The following is a 19,876-nucleotide window of genomic DNA, read 5'->3' on the forward strand; positions in this document are numbered from 1 at the left end:
CTTAAAATTCCATAGCTCCCCTTTCCAAGTGGGCAGGAAAGAAACAGTTTTTGTACATTCACAGCCTGCCCCCCTTGTCCCCATTTGTATGGAGGAAGCTCTCTGGATTGATCCTGGCAGGCTCTGGACTGCATGGGAAGGACACCAAGAGGCTTGAAGGATGTCAGCTGACTCCTAGGGCCAGCACTGGTAGGGACAGGTCCTGTCTGAAGGTCCCTTGGAGGGAGGTCAGACAGGTCAGAGAGACACATTTGATGCTCAGCAGCCTGTTTTGCACCAAAACAAGCCAGCAACAGCTCCCAGCTTCCCCCAGGTGGGCATCCTTGCTGCTTCTCCCCTCCTCTCTGCACAGGGGCAGAGCCATGTTGCCGGCAGGTCTGCTGCTCATCCATCCACACACACAGAAAATGTGCACTTGGTGAGCAAAGCCATGGCTTGCCTTCAGGCAGCATCTCAAGACAATGATGTAAAACCCATTTTTGGGGGACCCTGTGACCTGGAAACAATGGTGGAAGCGCTCAGCTGGCCCCTCATACAGGACCTGAATATTATTTGTGCAAAATGTTGCTTTCAAGCCAAGGCTGGCTGCCCTGCCTCGTCTGAGAGCTATTTGCTGTCATGTCTGGTCAGAGTTAAGGTTACTAAGAACGTTCATGACACATTTTCTCTCACAGACAGCCAAGGCCCCTCTTCTGCACAACAAGAACCCAGAAGAAGCAGAAGGATGCAGTAAGTGGCCTGAAAAGCTTTGTTCCCCTTAAAATAGTTCTGCAGCTGAGAATGCACAGCTGTAACTTAGCACGAGTGTCTGGAAAAGAGAAGTCCTTGGGCCTTGCCTGGGTAACCCCACCTCGTGCCCGGGCTCCCTGCAGCTGCTGCTTCCAGCTGCCAACCTCAGCTGGCCAAGCTGCAGAACCAGAATCGAGGAATCACAGAAGGGTTTGGGTTGGAAGGGACCTTAAAGGTCATCTTCTTCCACCCCATTCCATGGGCAGGGACACCTTCCACTATCCCAGGCTGCTCCAAGCCCTGTCCAGCCTGGCGTGGACACTGCCAGGGATGGGGCAGCCACAGCTTCTCTGGGCACTCTTGCCAGGGCCTCAGCACCCTCACAGGGAAGAATTTCTTCCTAATATCTAATTTGAACCTACTCTGTCAGTTTGGAGCCATTCTTCCTTGTCCTGCCACTCCAGGCCCTTGCTCAAAGTCCCTCTCCAGCTCTCTTGTAGCACTGCAGGTACTGAAAGGCCACAGCAAGGTCACGCTGGAGCCTTCTCTTTTCCAGGCTGAACAATCCCACTTCTCTCAGCCTTTCCTCCTATGGGAGCTGTTTCTCTCCTGTGAGACACAGGGACTCTGCTGTCAAGCCCTGTCTGACAGCCACCCCTTCCCTCCCTGTGGCCCACAGCCCCTGTCTCACAGCAGCTCATCCTGTGAGCCTCATCTTTGCCACACACAACCTCAGCCCTTTGTGTCTCAGGATGGGGCTCAGAGAACTCTCCAAAGCAAACGAAGCGGGTCCATCCCCTCATTAACTCACGGGGCCTGTCTCCCTTGATTAGATTGTGCTGACTCTGCTCGCACATCACACTTGCTGCTCTAGATGCAGGGACACTGGGGCATTTCCAGCTGGGACACAGACAAAAGGAGGAGATAGCAGAGCCTTGGTTACCACCGGAGCAATTCAGGACAAATAATTAGAGGCTTTCATGGCTAATTGGATCTGTACTGTCAATCCAGGACAGGAGATGCCTTAACCCACACTGCCTGCCTGAGATTGCTAAGCAGGCCATAAATAAACTGCAGCACTGGCCCAAAGCTCGTCAGCCTTCAGCTTCCACCCTGCGTGCTCCCTGCCGGCCCCGCTACATCACAGCCTGGCCAACGGGGCACTCCAGCTCCCCTGCCCTTTTCCACGGCCTCCCAGCCATGGCAGGACACCTGGAGTCCACCTGGGCCAGCTGAGGGGCCTCCAACATGCTGACCTCAGCGTGGCATGGCTGGCTTGAACAAGAAGCTGCAGTTTTCAAACTGAAGTCAAAGGGTGAGTGAAGAAGAGGTTGGGGAGAGCCAGAGTCAGAGATCAGGGCTAGCAGGGACTGGCAGCCCAAGGTGTTTTCCAAGAAAGGCTTGTGAGCTCTCAGTACCCAGACTGAAACCTGCCTGTTTGCAGTTACAAGGCTCCATTCCCATTTCCCAGCTCACTCCCAACCTGAGAATGAGCTCAGTCCTTTCCTTCTCTGCCCAAACCTCCATTCCAGATCCTGGGAGTGCTGCTGCTTGAAGCTAAGATGTGCAAACAAGAACAAACACCTTCCCATGACTGCCAGGCACTCAGACCCTTCCCCCTGAGCACCTTCAGCATCTGATGATCTTCAAGGAGGCTGGCTGCCTGAGCTCATGCCTGGGTGCAAGGCTGGGGACTGTGCAAGGCAACACAGCAAAGAGAAATGGCTCGTGCTGCTTGGGACCACAACCTGCACAACTTCTGCCTCTGCCAGGGGAAAGCCGTGCACGGGGCACGTAGGAAGGCAAAGTCACAAAAAGGACAGGGCCAGGCAAAAATAGAATAACCTACTTGAAAGTAGGACACCATCTCTGAAGAGTAGGACATCTGGTCACTGCAGCAGGAGGAGCAAATGCAGAGCAGGCGGCTTGGCCACGCACACGTCTCACCTGATGGAGACAGCCCAGTGCAGATGTGTGGTGTGCCCAGGCAAACAGCTGGGATGTGCAGTCCCAACCAAAGCAGAGCAGCTCTCAGTGTCTCTGAGATGACTTCTAGACTTGCTGCTGCCAGTCAGGCTGCCTGTCCTACCCAGAGCAGTATCCCAGCCCCAGGAGCCTGTGGGATGTGTGCCCAAACCAACAGCTGATCCCTTCTACCTGATTTGCTAAACACGGGGTTTTGCAAGAAATGATCACCAAAAAAACAAAACAGAAGGAGATTCCCCATGTGCCAGACCACTGACATGCCAAAACATGTTTCATGCTCCCTGCTCCAAGGCCATCCCTCCCCTGGCTCCAGCCCACCCACCTCTGCTGGACTCCTTGGCCCCCAGCGCCTTCCCCCAGCCAGGCTGACAGCTCCCTAGCAGAGCACAGTTCAGAAAGGACATGGTTAAGAAGAGATTAAGGTTCATCACTGAGCTTGTATTAGCATCTTCACAAGCTCCAGAGCATCAGGCTGCAGCTAGGCCAGGCAGGCTGGGTGTTCTGGAAGGAAACAAGAATGTGAGTGCTGCAGATAGCGAGCTCATCAAAGGAGCCTCAGTGCTCCTTGCAGAGGGGAGTTCACACCACGCTGCTGCTCCTGGGCCAGTTTTCCTCCAGCCTTGGCAGGACAGGCAGTTTTCTTGGCTTAGGACCCTGTGCTGGAACGGAAACTCAGAGCATCAGGTCTCAGGACACCATTCAAAGCCCTGCTCCTTGTTCCTGCTCTCAAAGGAGGCAGTAGGAAACAATCCAGGTCCCTTTCCAGAAAGCTTTAAACCTCTCCCCTCCAGAGGAAGGTGTCCCTGCCAGGTGTGGTAAACTCAGACTTGCCAAAAGCAGTGTGAGGCAGCCTTGAGGTGAGGAGTGACCCACAGCATCCCCCTCAGTTGAGGTGAGTGTTTCTGGACTAACCTGATGGCTGTGCCCACCCTAAGAAAAGCCAGAGAGATCATTTTGCCAGTGTCCCCATGTCAGACCCCTTTTAATCTCACCCACAATGACCTTTTGCCTGCCCTGCACACAGCTGAGGAGCTCAGCCCCTCACTCTGAGCTGGGAGGGGGGGGTCTGCACACCAGCCTGGAACAGAGCTGAGAGGTGAAGAAAGGTCCCTCTAGTCTTTGCCAGGGCTGGTACAGTGGCTTTCAGAGAAGAAAAGGCTTTGGGGGTAGAAGGAGGGATCGGGCAGAGCAGGTTCAGGCAGCAGAGAAGCAGGAGGATGCCTTGCCCTGTGCTGGAGCAGATGTCACGGTCCTTCCCCAGGGACACCAGTGAGGGACACAGAGTGCTGGTGCTGGATGAAGCCCAGGGGTGACAGAAAACACAGGGACAAACACAGGAGAGACCACAACCTCCAGCCCAGGGCTGCCTGGGTCCCCTCTCTGGGGTCAGGGATGGGGACAGGATGATGCCTTTGGGCTCCCAGCAGTGAAATTCAGTTTTTCAGCAGCAGGATGCAGGCACAGCTGGCTTTGAGCTCTCTGCAAGGGCACAGCCTGGCTGTTCACAGCCACTCACCCCCTCAGCCAGCCCAGGAAGCATCCCAGAACCACCACCTCCCTCACACTTAATCCAGTAACCATTTTCCTGCCACACTGCTGCCAACTGCTGCCAGGAAGAAAGAACCAAAAGTGCTCAATGTGGGACAATGATTTTTAAACTCAGATTGTCTTTCATCCCATGCAAAGGCATTTTGACTGAGGAATCACCTCAAACCCACAGAGAAGAACTTAATTCTGATGTGACCAACATTTTTCTTTAATTAAAAAAGTATTTCAGAGAAGCAACCTCGTTTGTCAAACATTCTAATTCACAGCCTGCCCTCTATCTCCCCCAAGGTATATCTGCAAAGGTGGCAGCAGGTGGGCTCCACTCTCCTCAAAACCACCCACAGGGACTGACAGTGGACTTGAGGCTGAGGACACCTCATAGCACCACAAGGCTGCTCCTCACAGCCAGAGCTTCCCATCCCACAGACACAGCATCCCGTGCCTGCAAACCTGCCAAGACACTGCTCATTTTACTGCCTAGAAAGGCCTGACACCTTCCCAGGGCAATTGCTGTCCCTCAGACCAAGATGACCTGCAAGTCAGCTTCAGTGGGGTTGTCCCCATCACAACTTTCTGTTTCTGTTTCTCAGCCTTCCCTCTGCACCAGGGAGCTACAGCCAGCACATATCTGAGCAAAGGAACGGGCATGCCAGGGAGGCTGCTCCTCTGGCTCATGTCTTACACACCCCTGCTTGAAAGGGTGTTTCTGACACCCAGCTGAGCCTGCTCCCTCACAGGGGAAAGCTGGAGACACACTGGACAAGGGAGCAGCTGGCCAGGAACCTGAGTGCAGAAAAACCCTTGCAGCAAACTCTCTGTCAGGCCTCAAATCCTCCAAAACCCCTGCACCAAGTCCTTCCCTGAACAGCCTGAGAAGAATTGCAGCTTTGAGATAACTGAGACCACTTGAGCACAAACTTAATCCTGCAGTACTCCATCCTGGAAGCTCTCAGGGAAGAACAGCCGCCTTCCAGCTCAGCTCCTGTCACTGCCCCCAGCAGCACTTGTAAGAGGATGGTGTTCCCACAGGTGGTCGCTCTGGGCTTGCAGCACCTTGAGCAGCCTGTCCTGCACCCTGCTGCTGATCCAGGGGATGGCACGGCCCCAGGAGCATCCTCATCCCTCCTGCCCGGGGGTAACACAGCTCGGGGTCACCCCATCCCTCCTGCCCGGGGGTAACACACGGTACACGGGGTACCCTAAAAACTCACCACTTCCTTTTTTATTTAATTTAATTTTTATGGTTACCTAGAACCAATGTAGTCCACATCAACTGAAAACTTCATTTACATTTCTACTTTTCCAGAAAGAAATACTCTTTGCCAGTGACTTACACCAAAATTGTCAATTTAGGGATGAATCCCTGGACAGCACTTTCCTCCTGGCTCGGCGGGGAGGACTTGGGCTCCAGGAGCACCCCCATCCCTCCTGCCCGGGGGTAACACAGCCCCAGGAGCACCCCCATCCCTCCTGCCCGGGGGTAACACAGCTCCGGGGCACCACCTTCCCTTTGGTACAGGCCATAAGGATAACACAGCCCGGGAACACCCCCATCCCTCCGAGGATAGCTCAGCCCCGGGAGCAACCCCTGCTCTCCGTCGCGGGGATAACACAGCCCGAGGGCACCTCCATCGCCCCTGGCACAGAGGATAACACAGCGGATAGCACGGGGGGCACCCGTAACCCTACAGCATGTGGGGGACACAAGCCAGGGAACACTCCTATCCCTGGAACACGGGGATAACACAGCCCAGGGACACCCCCATGCCTCGAACACGGGGATAACACAGCCCGGGGACACCCCCATCCCTCCAGGACGGGGATAACACAGCCCGGGGACACCCCCATGCCTCGAACACGGGTATAACACAGCCCGGGGACACCCCCATCCCTCCAGGACGGGGATAACACAGCCCGGGGACACCCCCATCCCTCCAGCAGCGGGATAAGAGAATTCCGGGTACACCCCCATCCCTCGAACGCGGGGATAACACAATCCAGGGACACCTCTATGCCTCCGGCATGAGGATAACACGGCCTGGAGGCACCTCAGTCCCTCCAGCACGGGGGATAACACAATCCCAGGGGATGGGGATAACACATCCCCATCCCTCCGGAACGAGGGACAACACAGCCCGGGTATCTCCCCCATCTCTCCGCCGCCGCTGTGCCATAACCCCGGCAGCACCTCCATCCATCCATCCCCCCGACACGGAAGCCGGGAGCTGAACCGCCCTCCCGACGCCGCCGCTCCCCCCGAGGCCGCGAGGCTGCTCCGGACGGGAGGGCTGGGCTCGCTCACTCACCCCGTACCTCCTGGCCGTGCCCGCCCCCGCGGGCGGCCCCCGGGACGCGGCCCCGGCCCGCGGCCATGGGAAGCGGCTCCGGAGCCCCCGGGAGCGGCGCCGCGCCCGCCGCGCTGCAGCGCCCGCCGCGCCCGCGGGGGGGCGGCAGAGAGCGCGGCCGGGCCCGTGCTGCCCCCTGGCGGCGCGGCCCCGCGGCGGCCCCGGGGCGCTCGGAGCGCCTTGAGGGCCTTGGGAGCGGCGGGGGAGCGGTGCTGGAGCACAGGAGCGGTGTGGGAGTTCTGCAGCTCGCTGGTGCGGGGAGGGGCTCTGGGGAGCTCTGTCATGGGCCGCAGAGCAGGCCTGCGGTACCCGGTTGAGGTGACCCTGGACAGTGCTCAACCTCCTGAACCTCCGGCTCCTCCCAGGGTCGGAGGAGAAGGAGGTGGTGTGCGCAGGGGAGCTGCATTCCCTCCAGCAGCAGCCGCCCTCTGCCCTGTGCACGGAGCCTCCATGGGCCGATGGACCAGACGTGCGCTCAGCATGTTCCCTCGCGTTGCTAAGAGACGGGATCCCACGGGATGCGGCGGTGCCAGCGCTGAGCCCGGCACAGCACATCTGCAGGAGAACCTCTGGATGAGGGGAGCATGATGGGGGAGATGGCACAAAAGGCTGCGGCAAGGCACCGTGAGAGAGAAAGCCCCACGCCTCTCAGGGAAACCTCTGCAGGGGGGACAAAAGGGTCAGGGCCAGGAGGAGGGAGAGCTGAGCGTCAGCAGGATGATGGTAATCTGGAGAGAGGTCTCCGGAGGTTTCAGCTCAGGGAGATCACTCCGAAGGGAGGGATTTCTGTTAGCAGCCCGTTCCCCTTCCTGAGGCCGTGGAGGCTCTTTGGCAGGAGCTGACACCTGCAGGAGGGGAGGCTGAGGGGGCAGAGGGGAGGGCAGGGGGGCACTGAGGGCACGGATGGGTGCACCGGGAGCTGGGCAGTGCGGGGCTGCCCTGCCTGGGGCATTCGTGTTGCGTTGAGAAATACTCACTTGGCCCCTTTTGTCTCCTCTCTTTTGATATGGCAAGGAATTCATGAGGGGTCTGAAAGCCAGGGAAAAAAACAGACAGAGTTGATATAGGAGACAAATTTCAGGATATTTCCCCAGTGCAAGTTAGGTGGAAAACTGTGCCAGAGCCTGGACTGGGGCAGTGGGGTGTCCCTGTCTGACACATGCTGTGGTTTTGCAGAGTAGCTGCCCCTCAATAGGCTTTTCTCCACCTCTGTGCAAGTTCTCTTTAATGTTTTTCACAGTAACTCACACAAGTTAAAACCTTTCTTTGCTTTTTAGGTGTCCACCCTTCCTATCATGCTATTTAGGATTTTAAAAACATCCCATATTGCGATGCTGGCAGCACGAAGGAGGCCCCAGGAGAGAGCAGAAGGAAGCACAAAACAAAACAGACTGACCGTGCTGCTCTGCATCCTTTGGCATTCCCTGGCTGAGCACCTTTGATGCAGGTGCAAACATCAAGTTTAAAGTCCTGGGCTGCACTGACAAAGCAAACTGGGAGGTGGCTGCTCCAAGGAGACAGCTCAGCAGGCTCTCCCAGGCCTTTACATCCCCACTGGGTTCCCCAAGCACTCCTTGGTGCTGTTACTGGTTGGGGGACAGTGGGTGCCACAGTCTGGGCTGGTTTCAGCCTGGAGCTGGGCAGGTGGTGGTGGCTGGTGGAGGGATGGACCCCTGTCTGTCACCAAAACACAGGAGTCCTTCCATAGTTTGTTGAACCTTCACCCCAAATGTTGGTATTTTTGATGTGATATTATTGGTAATTTAAAACTATGGACTCCTTTAACATCAATCTGGTGTCCTGGTAGATGACAAAAAACCTTGTTTTGTTTGTAATCCTTCCCAGCTGGCAGCTCCTCCCCCCTCATTACCCTTCTGTGCCCCCACCCACATGGGCCATGCTCTCCTTTCTCTGGGAGCCCCTCTCCCTGCTGCCCTGGGCAGTTCAGCATTTGGCAGGGCAGAGCTTCTGGACACACAGGGTCTTTGTCCAGAGAAGTGGATCACCTTGAACTGAGGCCCAGCTGGGTTAGCACTTAGGTTCCAAAGGTGCTTCCAGTCAGGCGGACCATCTGAGAGACAGAAGGCTCCTGCTGGCAAAGTGAAGCTGCTAGATCAGCACAGGAGCAGCTCCTGCTTTCCTTGGCTCGATGGGAAGCTCTCAAGCCTTCCAGCTCGCCGCCTTCAGCCACCCCTTGCCACCCAGTGGCCTGAGAGTGGCACTTTCTGGGCTGACACTCAGGTAAGGGGGCCTGGCTTTGCCAGGATCCAAACCCAGCTTCCCCAGGGGCTGTGCTGGAGCTGGGAGGTGCTGTTTGAAGGCAGCTCTTCCCTTCACAGCACTGCTGCAAATTCCTGGCACCGGTGTGGGCAGGTGCCAGCCCGTCCCTGAGGTGAGCAGACCTGAGCCACCCACTGGGCACAACGCTGGCCCCTGGTCTGCTCCAGGCTGCCCAGCCCTGGCTGATGTTCTCTTCCCCACAGCTCCTTTCTTGGAGGATGGGATCCAGAGGGGAAGAGTGAATGGCAGGTGTTGGCCCTACCAAAATCCACAGATCACAGGCAGCCCCAGCAGCACCCTGCGTGCTCCATTCCTGCTGGGATTGGACACTAACGCATCCAAAGTGCTGATGGTCTGGCTTTGTCTGGATGAACACCCCTGAACACCAGCCAGAGGACCAAAGAGATGCTGCTCTGGCTGGGCAGGTAGGATGCTCCACCCCCAAACTGTGCTGCACAACAATCATACCCTGCTGTCCCCGTCACCCCCTGTAGAAGCTGGACATCCCAGCTCTGCCCACTTGGAGAATGGTGCTTCAAATCTCCCCTGGAAGTGGCTTCCTTCTTCCCAGAAACACGCTCTGAGCTGCACTTTGAGGGCTCCCAGTCCCTGCCAGAGACATCCCTGCTCTCGGGCTGTCTCCCTCGCTGCCGTGACTCCCAGTACATGGCAAGCGGGGCCATTTGCCAATGTTTGTGTCTCGACAAACAGTCTGTCAGCATTTTGGTGTGTGGCTTCAGCTGGGATCAGCTCTGCCTTCTCTCCCCATTAAATGGCAGAGCTGTGTGCAAACACCCTGGCATCAAACCATCTGGGGCACGCTCGGGGCCAACTGCAGAGCTCCCAGTGCCATGTGTCACGCACCCCCTGGCACCGCGGCCAAGGACGACTGCGGGGTCGGCATTCCCGCATTCCGGTGCCATGGCTGGCACAGGGAGCCACCCCTGCCCTGCCCACGGCGCTCTCCTCTCCCACCAGGACTGCCTAGCTGGGGCCCTTTGCTCCAGCCTGGCTCACAGGGCAGCAGAGAGCAGCCCTGAATGAAACAGGCTGTGGAGGAGCAGCAGAGATGTGAGAGAGGCACAGAACCGTGGGATATGCTGAGCTGGAAGGGACCCACAGGGATCACCAAGCTCAGCTGCTGGCCCTGCACAAGGATTGTTGAGTCCAGCTCTTGGTCCTGCACAGGAGAGCCCCAAGCTGTTGGTGGCAGCAACTTCTCATTGCTGATAGTACATGAATCAGCATGAATCCCCCTTCCCACTCCCGTGACAAGCTTCCCTGGCCTTCACTCCTGGAGCTGCTCAGCATTCCCTCCCTCCCTGGCTCGCTGGGAAGCTGTGGCCTGGGAGATGAGAGCAGGACAGACTGCATGCTAAGGTGGCACCCTGCTATGGCCCAGCCTTGCTTGCACAGATGCTGTTTGAGCCCCTTGCTAAGACCATGGATATATGGCTAGGTTCTGTCCAGGCTGGAGGGCTCTGGAATTGGTTTTTGGCCCAGAAACCTGGGATTCAGGTGCCTTTGCCTTCAGCCTGACCTCTGCTCTGTCCTCCAGCCTCAGCAGCCTGCACCAAGAGCAGATTTCGGTTTCTGCCCAGGGTCACATCCTGCCTTGGTCTGGCTGTTGCAGGAGAAGAGCAAACTGGAAGAGGAGGTGTGTGGTACATCCTGCCTGTCATGGCTGGAGGAGACACCCGTGCCTTGCAGCAGCCAGGGGTCTGCTGAGCTAGCCCGGTGTTCCCACCGTGCATCCATGCTCCCCAGAGCTGTGTTTGCCCCCAGGAAGTTGTTGGCATGTTCCCCTGCCTTTCCTCAACCATTAGCTCCTCATGGCTGCTCTGTGAAGACCTTGAATGGTTCCTTGGAGAAGATTTCCACATTCCTGCTGGACACTGGTGAGACGTGGGTTCCCCCAGGCCCAGGGCTCCCCTCAGCACCTGCACAGTGAAGGCCTTGTCGCTCTCACTTGGCTCCAAATCAGGATTCCAGCTAAGGCCAGTAGTAGAGGTGGTGATTTAATTTACATATCTGAACCTCCTCTTGCTCAGAGAACTCTGGGTCACCATGGAGTGGAGCAACTCAAAGCTGCAAGGACAGGTGACACGCAAAGTGTCACTGGTGGAAGAAGGCACCCACCCCCTTGCTGGACAGTCCACAGGCTCAGGGTTTGTGCTCTGGGGCACAATCCCAGTCCTGGGGGTCCATTTTGGTGGTACTCCTGGTGATGTGTTCATTTACTATGTTCAATGCTATATCTTTCCAAAATAACACACTGATGTTTCCTGAGGCTACGAGGACGGAGCAATCAGCATTCCCACCAAGAGAGGCCATCAGGAGCTGCAGATGACAAACATAGAACTGATCTAAGATCAGGTCACAGCAATCATTTCCCAATTCTGCCGCTGACAGAAATATTTGTTGCACCTATGATTATCATTAAACTGCAGAAAAAAAAAAAACCAAAAAAAAAAAAAAAAAAACAAAACCAAACAGACAAACAAAAAAACCCACGGTGGAAGCAAGATTAAAAACTGAGCCAGAGCAAACACAGAGCAGCCATAACCATTGCCCCATCACAGGAGCCTGATGCTCTTGCCATGCCTCCCCCAGCCCCAAGCAGGGAGTGCAGAGCTGGGAAGTCAGTGCCTGACTCCAAAGGCAGCTCCTCCCAAAATAGCACAGCCTGCCCCTGTTATCTGCTGCTCTTCTGGAGACCAAGAACATCCATAAACATCCAGCTCCTGGGGCTGGCCAGGAACAGCAGGCAGCCACCAGATGATGCCCAGCACACGCTGGCTCCTCGCTGTGGATGCACAGAGTCCAGCTCTGGGACTGGGACGTGCAGGGCACAGCTGCCTGTCTGCCTGTCCCCCAGTGTGGGCTGCCTGGGATGCACCACAGGTGACATCCAGGTGTCCCCCTGTGGTAGTGCCCACCTGGGAATGGGCTGAATTGTGTCTCAGCAAGGTGCAGGGGCTGTTTGTTCCTGCTCAAATGTTCATCAACAAGAGTTTGGTCACAGCCATGCTTGGGGGAATCATCACAGGGGTGGGATGTGCTCCTGGGGGAGATGCAGGCAGTCAGGCTTTTTCTACCCCTGCACAGGGAAGGAGGGGTAGGAATAGGGTCAGAAGTGTGGGGGTAGGGAGAGCAGGGGAGCTGGAAGAGGATAAATCAGTTTGGGATTAGAAGGTGGCACTGGCAACCTGCCATGTGACAGCCAGGCTTGCGCAGCCAGGAGCCCAGCTGTCAGCCTGGTGGCAGCAATTAAATGAGATATCGATTGAGGAATTGTTGTCTGCAGGGTTTAAAGATAAGATCGATGGAGACCAAAAGGTTTAGGCTCCGTTTACTAATTAGTCAGGCACGCTTGGGAGACAAGCCTCCGGAGACACAGAGAGCTGAGCTGTGCACAGGCAGCACTGCCACTGTGCTGGGTGCTCCCTCCCCACATCCTCACCACTCCCGATTCTGCACTGCCAGGGGGTGAACGGGCAGCGGGTGCCAGTGCCAGATTTAAATCAGCTGCGTGGGAGCAGTGGGCAGGCTCAGGATTCTGTCTGCACTGGGATGGCGAGCTGCTTTCCTCCCAAGGCAGGGATGTGGGAAAGAGGGGCTGTGCATGTGCTCGGTCGTGGGGAGGAGTAAACCAAGAGGGGAGCTGCTCCCTTTGCATTGCAAATTGTCTGGGGGTGAATCGATCCTTTTCTTAGGCTCTGGCATTAGCTGAGCCTGAACATATTTCTCTTCCCCCTGCTCCTTGTGCAGCAAGCCCAGGGACAGAAAGGAAACAAATGTGGCACAGACTTGTGGCTTCTGTGCTGATTCCTGCGCTCCACAGAGCCAGGCTGGGGGAGAGCAAGGCGATGGCTTGATGCCCGCTGTGCTTTGTCCCCTCGCTTCCAGACGATGCCCAGGACATGGTCAAACGGGGACAGGCAGGAAATGGGCTCGCCTGGATGTGGTTTGGGTGGCCTCTGAGAGCGTCTCCTTGCTCGTTCATGTGGGAGAAGGGGACTGTGGCTTCAAAGCAGAGTTACCTTTAAACCAGCCGGGGAGCTGCGCTAGCCCGTGGCTCTCGGGATGTCTCAGTGTCAGCTGTGCCTTGGGAAGAGGCGTCGACGCGGCTCCCCCTTCCTGGGGCGGCCGGAGAATTCCTCCTTTCATCTCAGCTTACCAGGAACATTCCAGCCGGCAAACAGAGGGGGGTCAGGAGCTGTCCCGATGGGTCCTGTGACCCACAGCCGGCCGGGGGGCACGGCCACCTCAGTCATGGGTCACCCATGGGACCCGCTGCCCGCCCCGTGACACCGCCCCGGGCGCTGTCAGCAGCCCGGGGAGAGCATCCTCGGGGCTGCGTTCCCTGCACGGGCCCGTCCTGCTGGTCCTGCCGGGCCAGCCCTGTCCTGCCGCAAGCCTTGTCCTTGCCCTGCAGCCGGGACTGCCGTGCAGCCCGGCCGCGCTGCCATAAAACAGCAGCGGGACGGGAAGAGCCTGGCAGCAGAGCCCGAGTCACCCCGAGCCGGAACGTGCCCCCGGGGCTGGCGGGATGAAAGGGAGCGATGGAAGAGAAAACAGACATCAAGGACACCGTGACGCCATGTGGCTGTTGCAGGGTGTCTCATGCTTTCGCAGCAGGGCTGGGCAGATTTATGCCTTTGTCTTGAGGGTCTGGAGCCAGCCTTCACTTATTTCACATTTAGGAGGCAGTTTCCTTTGCTCTTCCTCTTTCTTTTTCTCTGGCTTGTAAAGCTGCATGTCCCACGCTGGAGCAGACCCATGTCCTTGTCCCCTGCATACAGAATCAGTGCCTGGGACAGATACTGTGTCCCTGCCAGTGCCAGACAGAACCAAACAGGGTCTAAGGGATCATTGTTTTCCTGCTCTTGTCACACAGCTCTGGGCCACTGCAGTGTCCAGGAACTGAATTTAGCAATCCTTCTCTCTGGGAGACATGAACCTGGCAGCTGTCACAGGGCTCCCAAAGCTGTGATGTTCTTCCAATGTGGATTTTCCTTTCTCTATTCTCCCCCAGCACTGGGGCTGACCACCCTGCTATGGCCACCTGTCCAGCTAAGAGGCAACAGGATCTCCTGTGCTTTCTGTGGGGTTTAGAGCCAGCAAATGTCCTTTAGACCGCTGCTCCAGAAGCCATTTCAGCCCATGCCACCTTCTTCACATGGCTGTGATGGATGAGAAACACACAAGACTGACACAGTTCAGACAGCACATCCAGGGTCCTGGCTCGTGATGTGACTTTGCATGTTGAGCATGAGATCAGAGAGCTGTTTTCTTTTTCCTGGAGAGGTTGCAGGAAGCACCCAAGCTGACCCACTCTTCTCCCTGTTTTCCTGCTTTCCAGCATCTGCCCCTGCCAGGAGAAAGGTTGGTGGGTGGCTTATGCTGGGTACCCCAGTGCCAGCCTGACCTCCAAAACAGTTCTGGGCAACCCTGAGCTATTTTACCAGGCCTGGTTCTATGATAAAGCACTTGAATTTCCCAGGGGAGATGCAGATAAGGACAGATCCATCTGCAGAGAGATAAAAAATGCTCCAGAAACCAGTCTGGGTCTCCCAGCAGATGCAACAAGTGTCCTCCATAACTGATCATTTTGCATTCCAGGCTGCCAGAGCGTGCAGGAGGCACTGCTGCCTCCACAGGTCACCAGGACAGAGGGGACAGCAGAGCTACTCCCACCTCTCCTCCGTTGTCCTCGTGTCATCCGCTGCGATCCAGCAGCAGAGAGAACAAAGAGCAGGGTTGGGAAAGCTGTCACAGCTCTCCACTGGGGTTGCTGTGAAGCACCAGGGAGCAGGAGCAGGACTGAACCACAGCCTTTCCAAGAGAATCAGTGGAAGCAGAACACCTTTCTTGGCCTCCCCATAGCCTCAACGTTGTTATTTCTCTTTAGCACAGACACTCGCATCTACAGGCAGGAGGTTTCCTGGCTGTGCACAGGAAATCTCCATCTTTTAGGCTCAAGGGAGACCTCATCCATGTGTATAAAAACCTAAAGGGAGGGTCCACAGAAGATGGGGCCAGACTCTTCTCTCTGGTGCCCAGTGACAGAACAAGAGGAGATGGGAACAAATGGAAACACAGGAAGATCCCTCTGAGCAAAAGGAAACATTTTCCCCTTTGAGGGAAGCACTGGCACAGGCTGCACAGGGAGTTGTGGAATCTCCATTCTCAGAGGTGTTTCAAAGCTGTTTGGACATGGAACTGGGCAACTGGCTCTGGGTGGTCCTGCCTGAGCAGGGGGCTGGGCCAGGTGACCTTCAGAGTTCCCTGCCAACCTCAGCCAGTCTGGGATGCTGAGATCTTGCTGGAGGCAATTTTCCCTTGTTCTTCTTTCCAAGTCAAAGCCTTAGGTTCTTCTCTCTCCTTCCTACTAATTTGCCCAGGTTGATGGGTGTCGCAGATACCAAACTGACCTGTGTGGGGCCAGGTGGACGTGGATGGCTCTCCCAGGCAATGGAAAGTGTTTGCCTGCTCACCACAGGCCTGGGAAAGCAGCAGACTCCACCATGGGCCAGAGCCACCACATGCAGGAAACTTCACTGAGTCTCTCTGTGCCAGGAGGGGCAGGAAGGCTGGGAACTCCCACATGTCCTGGCCTTGGCCCCTCCAGCACTGGGATTGACGTGGACTCAGCCAAGAACTATTAGAGATGGACTCTGCACAGAAAGCAGGGCTGCCCCTGGGAGCACATCCCACGCCAGGCTGTTCCTGCTGCCCAGGCTTCCTCCCACCCAGACTTCCCTTCCTCAGATCCAGGTCACTGCCTCTTGCCCTCCCATCATCAGGGATGGTGAATAATTCACTCCATTGCTGTCATTACCTTGAAGGTATTTACAGCGCATGATCGGCGCCCATAGAGAATTCCCTCTCCTGAGCTCCATAAATTGCATTGTCTCTCCCTCTCCTCCCCGCTGCCTGTGCTAATTGCTGCGTTGTGTTTGCTGACCTCTTGCATTTTGTTTGGTTTCTTGCATCCTTGGCCCATGGGGGCAAAGGCTCTCTCCTTTTCCCCCCTGGTTCTCCACTGGGGCCCCAGAGTAGCGGGCAAACGGATCCGGAGGTGACAGGGGCACGGTGGGTGCTGTGAGACTGAGGGTCATCTCTCTGCCTGCTGGGCATTCCATATGATCCCACTCGTGGGCACATCCCACAGGGAGGAGAGGCTCAGCCAGGGTGGTGGGATGGGTTTTTTGCAAAGCAAGGGCAGCTGGAGCATGTGGTGAGCTCCTGCTGCTCGTGCAATGCCTGGATGGGTCATTGCTAACTCCAGCTCCTCCTCTGCAGGTTTTGGGGTCAGGAGATGTTGCAGTAAGGTAGAAAAATCATAAAGGCTTCATAAAATCAAGCCTGCTCTCCTAAAATCAGTGGCTAAAATCAGTAGCCCTTTGCAAGTTCCCATGTGAAAGCAATCCTGGTGTGAGCAGTTCTTTAGCATAACAATCTATTCCTGGGTGAAAACAACCAGCACCTGTATAAACTGTTTTTACACCGTTAGATAGAAAAATTAAAACTATCTCTCACAAACAACTTTTCCTGCACGTCCACCCGGGGGGTTTGAGTGACCAATGAATACAGAATAACAACTTGTTACTAACCAATAAGTAATTGGCAAGAAAGCTACTGACCAATTGGAGTCACACACAGGTCTGTAAAATTGTGTAAAAAGGAGTTACGTGAATAAAGGGGCTTTTTCCACCATGAAGAAAATGGAGTCCGTGTGATTTATTCCCATAAGGAGCAACATAAGGTGATGGCTTGGTGTCCAGGGCCAGGTGGGATGGGGTTCTGAGCAACCTGGTCTAGTGGGTGGTACCTCTGCCCATGGCAGGGGTTGGAGCGAAATGAGCTCTAAGGTCCCTTGGAACCCAAACCATCCTGTGATTATACGAGGGCAGATTTCTCCCAGTAGTTTTTGGGCTGGGCCATGCTGCACTTTAGAGCTCTCTCCTCCATGAGGAACCATCCATCTCTCATGCCCATGGCAGGACTCAGTCATAAACAGGCCACGTGTCACTCACAGTGTCCCAAACTCTCAGGGTCTGCCACCAGAGTTGCCCCAGAGCAATGTGTGGTTTTGAGCTGTCCCCCATGGCTCAGAAAGCACCACAGCACTGCAAGGCAGGCACAGACAGCTCGTGCTCAGGGGCACCTCACTGGTCTGGAGGTAAGCACAGAACCATGGAATCATTAAGGCTGGAACAGCCTTCTAATATCATTGGCTCCAACCTTAACCCAGCACTTCCAGGCCCACCCCTGAACTCTGTCCCTAAGCACTGCAATCCAAGGTTTAGTGCCAGCTGGTCAGGGCTGGACAGCCCAAAGGGCACCCTGTGATGAGAGCCAGGAGATAAAGGCACGTATAGCACTGTGCCTGTTTTCCTCAGGGATGCAGTTAGTTCTCGGCAGTTGTATTAAATCTTTATTTCTGTATCCTTGGCTCCAGTCTCTCATGGCAGGGAATCCCACGGATTAGACTTTCGGGAAACAGCCTGCTCCTCCCCAGCTCAATGTTAATGTGGTTACTTCCAGAGTTGCTCAAGGTCGCTCTGTCCCTCCCATCCGAGGGAGGATCGTGAGCTGAGCTGTGCCAAGTCTGGCAGGCCTGAGCTGGTGAGGCAGGATCCAGAGCTGGCCTCAACTGGGGCAGCTGCTGGTCTGCACTGGGGCCCTGGGGCAGCCGTGGGGTCCCAATGGAGGGCACCAGTACCCCCAGCACTGGTGAAACTGGAGCAGATAAATCCCACAGGGTGGGCTTCGGTGCCTCACTGCCCATGGGACAAAGCACAGAGGGGGACGGGGCTGGAGCAGGTCAGGGAGGACACGGCTGCCCAGACCGCAGCTGATTCACCCCCTCTGCCCGGACCGGGATGGGCAGCCCGGGATGCTGCCCCCCTGGGCACGGGGCACACGGGGGCTGCTGCTTCACCTCCTTCCCTGGGCTGTGCCCACCGATCACCGACTGTCCCCCGGAGCGAGTGGGGGGCATCGCCGCCTCCTGCAGCTGCCCCGGGCCCAGAGCCGGCGATGCCCGGCTGTGCTCCGCTCTGCTCGGGGAAGCGCAGCGAGCGCGGCAGGCGGCACCGCTGTGTAGATGCTAAGCTAGGCCAGCATACGGTGCTGTAGGTCCATGGTACAGCTTGTGAGACAGCACAGTGACCTGGGCTCCGGGGATTGCTAGAAGTCAGCCCAGTAGCACTGGGGAAGCTTGTGGATGCTGTCTCCTATTTTACTTGTTTATTTGGGAGGGCAGATGTTTAAATCCTGAAAGGTCCTGGCCCCAAACTCCACAGAGCAGAGGATGAAATGTGGCTGGTGGGTTTCTGAAGTGATGCTGCTGCACTCGGGACCCCATACTGGCTCTGGGCTGTCGGTCCCACGGGGCTGGAGTGAGGAGCTGGCACACCCAGCCCGTGCCTGAACGGTGGGAGATGCTCTGGGCACAGGGCAGTGGGAGAGGAGATGGGTGCAGTGAGAAATCTCACTTCCCAAGAGCTGCTGTGCAGCATTTCCTGGCCATTTCCAGTTTTAGAGGATTTCTGCCCAAAGAGAACAAGGAGGAGTCCCATGTTTCCAGGGACAGCGTGCACTGTTTGCCTCATCCCACGAGTCTACTGGAAAAGAGTTTTGCTGAGCAGTTTTCAGTCAGTCACGTGCAGGGAACCACTGTACCCTCACTGCCATGGGGACACCCCTCTGCCTGCCCCCACTCCAGGCACAGGCAAATTCTCACACCACTGCCATTTATATTCTTATCTCACAGGTGCAGGTTTTTACAAAATGGTCACCTGACCCCCATCAATGTCCCCTGTGCTTTCACGGGTGCCCAAGGACACAGCATTGTGCCGCCTGGAGCATGCCCTAGGGACGCAATGGCTCCAAGGTGGCTGAGTAAAAGTACCAGCTGCTGGAGGCAGTCCTGGGGCCGGCTCCACACCCCCAGCTCGATGGCCAGGTGGCAGGGGGTGCCAAGATGTGGAGCCCTGGGCCACCTGGGCCCCCAGGCACTGCACTCGCTCTGGCAGCACCTGAGAGCTTCCCTGTCCATGGGGCTGCTGGTGCCTGCCAGAGCCCCCCTCCCAGGCTGGGTGAGGGTCACACCCCGGGCACAGACCCCTCGCCAGCCCCAGGCCAAGGCAATGCATCAGCCCAGCACAAGGCCACCCAAACCACCCCTCCCTCCCTCCCTTCCTTCCTCCCTCCCACGGTCTGCTGGCTCCCCAGCTCACAGCCCTTCCTCCCAGCATCCGAGGGGCACTGATGTGACATTAACCCTGTGCTCTCCGCAGCCTCCCTGCTGTTACAGCCCTGCCGGGGGGAAGAGTGCATGGCTGTTGTGTGTGGGTCAGCCTCTTCCAGTGGGTGCAGCATTGAGGTGTCACCCCGGACTGCTGGGACAGCTCCAGAGCCCCTCTGCTCCCTGCTGTCCCCTCCAGCAGCCCTCTCCTTGATGCTCTGAGCCCTGGGCTGGGAGCAGTGTTCTCCCTATAGCTGGAAGCAGTGGGAAAGGTGCTCCCTGCACCTCGGAAGGAGGGTGCACCCTGTCAGCTCAGCTCTTTTAGGTGCCCTGCTCCACACAGGGATTTAAGGCTGTGGCTGGAGCCTTCAGCATTTCCACATTTAATGTTGTCCTTTGTGTTTCTCAGGCAGGAAGAGCTGTGTGTACAAATAATTAAAGGGAAGAATCGGAGTGATTAGGGCAGATGATTATTGTCAAATTATGATTTATCTCAGAGGGAAATTAGTATCTCCCCCTCCCCCAGAGGGCTCAGCTTAGCACAGTGAATGGGCACTGGTTTTTTGATTAATAGATGCCTTTAGAAGGTCACCTACATCCATTGCAGATTAACTCAGTGGGAAAAGTTCTTTCAGTAATTCAAGCTGTTGTTCTCACAAGCTGTCAGCTCGCTGCGAATCGGGAAGGTCCATCCGTTACAGGGCTGCTGGGTTGGAGGGGATCTTTCTTT

The 19,876-nt window shown here is 56.4% G+C and overlaps 1 protein-coding gene across 3 annotated transcripts in view; it reads right to left on the reverse strand.

Moving 5' to 3' along the window:
• PSD2 (pleckstrin and Sec7 domain containing 2) overlaps nucleotides 1-6,671 on the reverse strand; it is a 73,250-nt gene extending 66,579 nt beyond the window's left edge. For 2 of the 3 annotated variants that reach the window (XM_053956809.1, XM_053956808.1), the window contains exon 1: nucleotides 6,570-6,671. The gene's annotated coding sequence lies outside the window, so the exon portion shown is untranslated. The remainder of the gene's footprint in view (nucleotides 1-6,569) is intronic. The other variant, XM_053956807.1, reaches the window with a different exon arrangement.
• Nucleotides 6,672-19,876: the final 13,205 nt, after the last annotated feature.

Source organism: Vidua chalybeata, chromosome 15 (genome assembly GCF_026979565.1).
Source record: "Vidua chalybeata isolate OUT-0048 chromosome 15, bVidCha1 merged haplotype, whole genome shotgun sequence".
Lineage (NCBI taxonomy): Eukaryota > Metazoa > Chordata > Aves > Passeriformes > Viduidae > Vidua > Vidua chalybeata.